The following is a 9,291-nucleotide window of genomic DNA, read 5'->3' as shown; positions in this document are numbered from 1 at the left end:
GCCGGCACAATCTGGTCACTGACCTCATGAGGATGCCTGAAGGAGTGGGCGTGGGAGCAGCCTCTCAGAGGACTCTCTCATGCAGTCAGTACCTTTTCCAGTCAGGACAGCTGCACTATGCTGTTCAGAGCCTGTTCTTCAGATGCCAGCATAAGTCTGTAGGTGAGAGCCTGCTTCCTCAGAGATTTGGGGAGCTAAGTTTCCCCCCTTCTTTGCAGTGTCCTGTCTCCCTCCCACCGCCACAGTGGAGTGATTCATTCAGTCTGGTGGTGGGAGAGGCAAAGGCCTTAAGCTCAGGGCCTCTCCACGTCCAGATCTTACCTGTTTCCGGGCAGCCTATAGTCTACCTGACTTTTGCCTTTTTTTCTCTAGCAAATTCACTAGTGTTTTTCCTGCCTCTGTTGCAAGGCAGGGCGTGACAGGTCTGCCATTACCACCTAAGTCAACTCCATTTGTTGAGGAAAAAAGAGAAGACTATTTTGAATGTGGTTTGCAGTTTAGCTGATAGTCTACCTCCAAAGTGCTGAAGGATCTGGAATCCTGCTGAAATATAGGGCGACTCCGGACAACAATGTACTGTGTCCTCCAGTCAAAACTAATTCAAATATAAAAAACAAGTAAGGATAGGAAGAGCAGAGGCTAATATTCCATTTCTATAGGTGCTTATTATACTTCTGATAATAAATTTCATTTGTTTTCGAAACCTTGGAGGGAATAGAGTCGGTTTAATCAGTATTGTAAAAACCCAACACAGGTGATCTTCCTTAAATATTGAGGAACCCAGCAAGGAGCTTCAGGATTCCACCTCTCTGCTGTTGCTCTGTCATAAGGGGATGGATGGACTTACACAGTTCCAGTTAAAAATCCCGAGGAAATGGCCTCACGTCCACCAAAACAGCTGCCATCAAAAGCAGCAAATCAAGCTGGCTCAGTAATGCAGGCCTATAGTCCCAACCTCTCAGGAAACTAAGGCAGAAGGAGAGCAAGTGGGAAGCTTGCCTGGGGTATGCAGAGAATTCAAAGCCAGCCTTGGTAACTCAGTGAGTCCTTGTCTCAAAGTACAGAGATTAAAAAGAGGCCTGGGGATGTAGTTCAGCAATAGGGCACTTGTTTTGATAAGTTAGAAAGAGAACCATCATATGATCTATCCTACACCTCTGGATATCCAAAAGAATTGAAATCGAGGCCTTGGCGTGTTGGCACTCTCCTTTCTCTGTGTCCTGACCTGTGGAGGTGCAAGCACGCTGTCTCACATTCCCGCTACCATGGCCTTCTTTACCAGGATAGACGGCACCTCCAAACCTGGCAGCTACCTGGGAACAGAGAGGCCACTTGAGCTGTGGAGAGGAGCCAGGCTGTGTCTCAAGCAGCTAGTGTCACTAACACAGTGGCATATGCATATCTGTAATCTAAGTACAAGAGTTTCAGAGGTTCCAAGTTATCCTTGGCTAATTAATGAATCTGAGGATGCCCAGATCACATGAGACCTTATTTCAAAAAGAAAAAAAACAAAAAAACAAAAAAAACCTATATCCTCAAGATGCTAGTGTTTCAGGCATGCTATATGTAATAGTTAATAGAAGCTTGCTCCAAGATTCCAGAAAGCCTCAAAGGCCAGGAAACATAACACAGACATGGATTCCTTGCAAGGAGCCCCTGAGAGACCATTACTGCATGCAGCTGTGAAGGCGAAGCCTGAACTGCAGCAGAGATCCCAAGAACATGGAACATGGAGCCTCTTCAAGGAAAGATACAGGCGTTGAATGGCGCTGGCCAGTGAGAGAACTTTGTGGGCTGCAGACAACAGAAGTGGAGGGGTGGGGATGCCAGATCTGTTGGGAGGACAGATGATGCCGAGAGCCTCAGGGGCTGGACTCAGAACTGTATAATCTGGTGTTTGCTCAGCTGAGCAGCGTTGCTTTGGTCCTGCCTTTCCTTGCCGTGCTCCCACGCCGCCGTGCTCCCACGCCGCCGTGCTCCCATGCTTCCACTTTGGAACAAGCTTGCTCTTTGCTATTGTATTTTGAAAATCTATAGCTTTTATTTATTTATTTATTTATTTTTTTTTTTACAGATTTCTTTCTTTCTTTTTATTTTGAGTACAGGTGCTATGCCTACATGCAAGTCTGTGCACCACATGCATGCAGTGCCCGTGGAGACACAGGATCCTTTGGAACTGGAGTTACAGACAGTTGTTAGCCATGTGAGTGCTGGCAAACAGAACCATTTCTGTGGTTTTCCTACAAAAGGAGAGGTGAGGTGTTTATTCTTTTTGTGTTTTACAAGCCAGAGAAATAAAACTAATAAACCTCAGATGTTCAATCTGAGGTGACAGAGTGGAAAGTGCAGAGATGCTTTTGAGAACTAATTTTTAAAACTTTTGTCTATTTAGCGTGTGTAGATGGTGACGGCTGGGTGCCACTGTGCTCATGTGGAGGTTGGAGAGCAACTTGCGTGAGCTAGTTTTCTCCTTCCACGTGTGGGTTCTAGAGACGGTGCTTAGGTTGCCAGGCTTTGGGGCAAAGGCCTGTACCCTCTGGGCCACCTCACCACCCCACTAATTACTTATTTCTATTTGAGACAGGGTCTCGTAGTACCAGCAGGCCTGGCCTTGAATTTCTGGTCTTCCTCCATCTCCCAAGTGCTGGGATTAGAGGTGTGCACCAGCCCTCGAGGCAAAGATGCATTGTTTAAAGCACTCGAATAGATAGGAAGGTTCCTGCATGATTTGTGTTTTCCAGTAATGGATTGTACTCCAAATTCAGCTGTGCAAGGTTATATGCAATTTCGAGCCATAAATATTTAAAATAACGCCTTTTTGCTTGTGTAACATCACCTCACACCTCGGCTCAGTAAAACACGTTAAGTGCTGGTTTTCCGTGGGGACCTGTAACTCAGTTTAGGTAGCCTCTTCACATGGATAATGAATTTAAATGTCTGGGAGATGGTGCAAATCACTGAAAGTCCTCCGGATTCGGAGATGAGGTCTTGGCCAGAGCTGTGTAAAGGAGGAGGAAAAGCAAGGTGTGCACACGGTCTACGCCTTCCAGGCCTCAGGCTCCCTCCTGCAGACAGCACACCTCTTCCCCACCTCGTTCTGACACTGTGGTTCAGTGAGTGCTGCCTGCCCTGTCACTCTGCACTGCTGGGTGTGGAGTGGGCGTGTGGCCCGAAGGCACTGGAGTCCTTCCAAGATGACTTTCAATCCAGAAACAGGGACGCAGAGTCCCTGCTTAATGACACGGGTGGTGCAATCACTAGCACTGGTTGGCCCTCGGGGCGGCTGCCAGAGTGAGTGACTGAAATGCCGCGAAGACAGAAGTAAGAAGGACAGCGTTTATGGCTGTTTAGCTAGTCCCTAATGGGCAGCCTGACCTTAGTCCCGCTAGACTGAGGTTTGGTATTGCGACGGTCATTTTTCTTTTACCTAAGCTTGTTGGAGTTGTATTTCTATTACTTTCCATTAAAAGAATCTAGGAGTGCAGCTCAAGACACTGAGCACAGGCCAGCCAGCGTGCTCAATAAATAAAGAAATGTAGAATAATAAGAAAATGAAGAGGGCGCTGGGCGGTGGTGGTGCATGCCTTTAATCCCAGCACTCAGGAGGCAGAGGCAGGCGGATCTCTGTGAGTTTGAGGCCAGCCTGGGCTACAGAGTGAGTTCCAGGACAGGCTCCAATGCTACACAGAGAAACCCTGTCTCAAAAAAACCAAAAAAGAAAATAAAGAGGATTAAGAAAGTGTCTGCCTCACCCCGTCTTTTGAAGGGCAAGCATTTTATTTGCAGCAGGGAGGAGTTCTGAAAGTAGGTTTCCCAAGAAAATGGGTTGCTTGCCATACCCTTAGGGAGGTTAGCCGTCATCAGCAATTGCAGAAAGACTGGAGACCAGGACAATGCCAACATCCAACTTGGTGATAATCAGATGAACAGAAGTGGGAATCAACATGGCATGTAAAGATGCCACAGACCTACAGAGAAACCTTAGCAAAGGCTGTGGAAGGCCCAGCAGATCAAATCCATGGCTGTTGAGACAGTAGCACTTTGTAGGGGACAGAGGGAGGCTTCAGGAACCCTCTGTTACAACCTGGATCCTGTTGGGAAGGATACACTGAGGGAATAACCATGGCCAGGCAGACCATCGCCATATGCTGGTTCAACAGCTTCCACTGTTCATGCCCTTCATTTCCCAGCTCATGTCTGATCATGCAGGTTCAGCTCTGTGTGCTGCTGAGCTGGCGTCCTTCCTGGGCGAAATGAAACAGCTTTACTAACAGCCTTAAACTACTTTTGAAAACAAGGCAGTGTGCATAACAAGAGACTGTTTTTGCTAGAGCAGCAATACGGTGATTTGTTGTCCTCTTCTTGGTCCGATGACTGAGAGGCTGTGGAGCCTGGCCACATCCTCAGTTTGGGAGTTAGGGTGTAGCTCTAATGGTGGCAGGGAGCTTGCCAAGCAAGCATGCGATCCTGGTTTAATCCTCAGCACTGGAACCAAACCCAAACAGAACAAAACGCACTTAATTTGAGTCCGCCTGTCCCCTCTGTGAAATGGGAAAACAGGTACCAGTAACAAGAGATATACTGCTGAGGTCACAGGCTATGTACTCTGCAGCACCAAATTATCCTTTGGGGTCACTTTATAAAGTAAAGGAGCTTGCTGTTCTAATTTCCAAAGGTCTTATAATAAAAAACCCAGAGGCAGATATTGGGGTAAATGCTGAAAAATCAGAGAGACAAAGGAACAAGTCATTGCCAAATCTCACCTCACCGACTCCATGAATCCTCTGACTGAAATACTCTGAGTCCTCACCTGAAAGGCTCCAGCCAAAAAAGCCTCTAGCTTTCTGAAAGGGATGCTTCTTCTGAAAAGCCTTTAGTTCCTGCCTCCTCACGCCTTATATACATTCTCTGCCCAGCCATCACTCCTGGGATTAAAGGCGTGTGTACTTCCCAGTACTGTGATTAAAGATGTGTGCCACCACTGGCTGACTCTGTTTTCTCTCCTAGACTGAGTCAATCTCATGTAGTCCAGGGTGGCCTTGAATTCACAGAGATCCAGACGGAGCTCTGCCTCCTGAGTGCTAGGATTAAAGGTGTGTGCCACCACTATCTGGCCTCTATGTTTAATCTAGTGGCTTGTTCTGTCCTCTGATCTTCAGGCAAATTTATTAGGGTACATAATATATCACCACATTTCCCCTTTTTTGTTTAAAATAATAAAAAGAAGGTTATAACTAATATAAGAAAAACTATATACAATAAGTACAATAACTATATACAATATATACAGTCAAGAATTATATTAACAATGTCCAGCCCATAAACATTTGACAAATTCAGAGAAAATATTCCATTATTTATCCTATTTTGGTGAGTCCAAAATGTACCTAATTCACTTTTTATCCTAACTTGTATTACCAACTGAACACTATCTTTTGATGCCCTTCAAACGTATACATTTTACATGTCTTTAGTGAATTTCTTTTCTGAATTTGTTAGCAAGGAAAACTATAACTATTGAATCTTCAGCTCAGAGACCCAAGAAGGAAATAATATTACCCAAGTAAGCAGGAAGTGCAAACAAGCGAAAATTGAAAAGGAATGAAGAAACTTCCTTTTCCTTCTTCATTTCCCCCAAATATCCATAAGGGAAGAGAACCCATAGCTCCAACTATAAAAAGCATATTAGAAGTAATCTCATCTCATTTCTAAGTATTTCCTCCCTGCTTGCACTGTCTTTTCTTCCTCCTGGTCCCCTCTCAACAGGACAGGAAGACCTGACTAGAAAAATGAGGATCCTATCATTTTTCGTATGTACTAACAGCTCAAAAATAACACACCATATGTGTGTAACCAAAGCTCTGCCATCATAACAAATCACACACCTAATAAAGAAGCTTTTTTTTTTTTTCTATGCTGTCCACAAAGAAGGGAGAGCCCTACAGAATGCAAGTGCATCCTTGGGTGCCCTTTCTAGATCTGCCTTGCAAAACAGGCATCGAAACACAATGTTGGAGATTAAGTTATACTTCCCTCCATATTTTCTCTTTTCCTAGCCCCATATTTAACCAGTTAGTTGGGCATGATCCTTGTTTATGGGGAAAACTCCAGGTAGAACTTTATCAGCTTGTGACCAGTTATTGAAGAATATTATTTTAAGGTGTGTTACTTTTGTTTATGTTGCATTTGTTTCACTCTGTGAAGCTGTGTTACTGTTCCTGTGTAAAACACCTGATGGTCTAATAAAGAACTGAACAGCCAATGGTGAGGCAGGAGAAAGGCTAGGCGGGGCTGGCAGGCAGACAGAATATATAGAGGGAGAATTGGAAGGAAAAAGAGAAAGAGGAAGGAAGTATCTAGAGAAGGAGGAGGATTCCAGGGTCAGCCACCCAGCCACCCAGCTACACAGCCAGCCATGGATTAAGGGTATGATTTACAGAAGTAAAAGAATGGGAAAAACCCAGAGGCAAAAGGCAGATGCGATAAATTAAAGTTAATGAAAGCTGTGTGATTTATTTGGGAGGTTGGTGGCAGGCCCACCCCAAAAGAGCAAAAATAAACTACAACAACCAGTAGGCTCAGTACTTTATGTAATGTGAATAACAGACATTTAAAGTTTTAATTGTTTAAAAATTGGGAAGTTGGGTGTGATAGTGCACACCTGTACTCCCAGAACTCAGGAGATTGTAGATCATGAGTTCGAAGCCACTTGGGCTAAATAGAGAGGCTTTGTCCAAAATAAATAAAATGCAAATTAGGAGGCTTCACATTAAAATCTTGAGTCCGGGATTTTCTTCCATTCTGGAAGGTACTTGAGCTTAATTCCAGCACTTGGAAGGCAGAGTTGAACAGATCTCTGTGACTTCCAGGCCAGGCTTGTCTAAGAGCTAGTTCCAGGGAAGCCAAAGCTACACAAAGAAATCCTGTCTCAACAAACAAACAAACAAACAAACAAAAAAGGAGCTAAAACCAAATCAGATGCATCATGGGAAAGGACTGTGCAATTAGGAAAAACAAATATGTGACCAAATCTATCAGTCAAAGCAGAGCACCACACAAACTGTACCTCTTTAACTAGACCCTCATTTTCTTGAACCCCATAGAGCCCTTGAGTGTGCTTTCTCCTATGATCTGCGGTCAGTTCTGACATGTCCCTCTGAAATCTGCACTGTCTCTTCTCTGAATAAAGTTATCTCAATTCTTTTCAATTCTGTTTGAGCCCTTATTTTCACTTTTTTAGCTAACAGACCAACTCAGACTGTTGGGAGCCTAGGAGATCCCCCCACTATCCTGGGGGGCCTGCCAGCCTACTGTCTTTGTAAAGGAAAGCGAAAGCAAAGAGACATCCATTTCTTGATTGCATCGTTCTGAAAATGACAAACTTAGACACCTCATTGGTGGATTCCCCACCACATGGCTGCTTGGATACAAGGGCAGCTGCAGACAGTTCCGGCAGGCTCTTCCTGATGATGACTCTATTCTATGCATGAAGAGTACAGATGTGTGATGGTCATTATAAATTCTGCCACAGATGGGCATGTGTGGTGGAATATTTAACCAGGCAAAGATGATGTAAGGATGTGTGCTTAATTATGAAAAGATGTGTTGCTGTTTCACCTTGCCTGCCTAAGGTTTATTAGATTGGTCTAATAAAAAGCTGAATGGAGCCGGGCAGTGGTGGCACATGCCTTTAATCCCAGCACTTGGGAGGCAGAGGCAGGTGGATCTCTGTGAGTTCGAGGCCAGCCTGGCCTACAAAGTGAGTTCCAGGAAAGGCACAAAACTACACAGAGAAACCCTGTCTTGAAAAAAACCAAACCAAACCAAAAAAAAAAAAAAAAAAAAAAAAAAAACAAAAACAAAAAAAACTGAATGATTGGAAATGTGGGGATGGGAGGTGGGTTGGGGGGGGGAAGGCTCGGGGCCGAGAAGAGGAGGGGATCTGTGGTTGGTATGCAAAGTGAACAGAAAATTTTTTAATAACAAAAAGGAAAAAGAAAATCTGAATGGTCAATACCTAGGCTGGAGGAGGCTAGGTGAGGATGGTGGGCAGCGAGAATAATTAGGAGAATTCTAGGCTCGAGAAGAATGAGAGAGAAGAGAGGAGAGGATGAGGAGAAAGAGAGGGATGTGCCTAGGGCTAGAAGTCAGGCAGCCAGCCAGACACAGCAGGAAAGTAATATATACGAAAGAAAAAAGGTAAAAAGCCCTGAGGCAAAATGTAGATGAAGAGAAACAGATTAAGTTATAAGAGCTAGTGAGAAATGAGCTAAGCTAAGGCCGATCATTCAAAACCATTAAGTGTTTGTGTGAGTCCAGCTCCTACCTTTTGAAGGGTTCTTAGGTGGAAGAGAGAGGAATGAGGAAATATCAGATAGAGAGAAACACAGGATAGCTTCGGGAGGGCCTGGATCAATACCCAACAGCTTTGTCCTTTATTGAAAAGGGCTTTTTACAATATGCCAAGGGGAGAGGCAAAAGACCTCCCCCTTGCAAGATCAAAGCACACTGTACCAGCCAAGTGTAGATCCTTCCAAACACCTGGTAACCATGCCGCTGGTCAAACCATCCATTACGTAGCTCTGCTGGGGAAAGCGTACTCAGATTCTCTGACCCTGAGTAAGAACTAGATAGCCTCTGTGGGCTCCTACATGTGTCGTGACTTGAGAGCTGGTTGGTGACCTAAAAGTAAGAGCCTGGTACAGGCTTATATTCTCAGTTTATCACAGTCTTTTCTCATTCTTATTTCTGTGTAGTTCCTAGAGGCATGTATTTGTGGCTCTATGCCTCTACCCTAAGGGCGGTGGCTAGATCTTAAGGAAGTGTAGAAGGGGGCAGATTTTATTTACAACAATAAAGATATCCACATTGTACAGGAAAATGTTTAAATTTTAAAATATGTATGTATTGGGAGACTGATGGAGATTTTCCTGGGTTTGAAGGAAGATGCACAGATCAGCGGCGGTCCAAAGCAGAGTGTATGTGTGATCAGCTTCCATGAAATATGGTCCTGGAAACTAGGCCTCCAGGGAGGAATGGCTATATGGCATGTCTTAGCATATGGAATGTTAACCATCTGTGTTCCTTATGGGGCCCAGGAGTAGTCAGAAACTAAGAGACGAACAGGCAAATAAACCTGGACAGTAGAGATAACAGCCATATTTCCTGGGGACCGAGGGCAAATTGAATGTGTGGTCACTTTTCCCTGTGAGTGGGCAGGGAGACAAACCCAGCATTGCACCAGCAGCCTGAAGAGTCCCTTCTCCCTTAGTGACCTCTGCTCACATAAAG

The sequence above is a fragment of the Peromyscus leucopus genome, chromosome 1, assembly GCF_004664715.2.
Source record: "Peromyscus leucopus breed LL Stock chromosome 1, UCI_PerLeu_2.1, whole genome shotgun sequence".
NCBI lineage: Eukaryota > Metazoa > Chordata > Mammalia > Rodentia > Cricetidae > Peromyscus > Peromyscus leucopus.
This window is presented reverse-complemented; position numbering follows the sequence as displayed.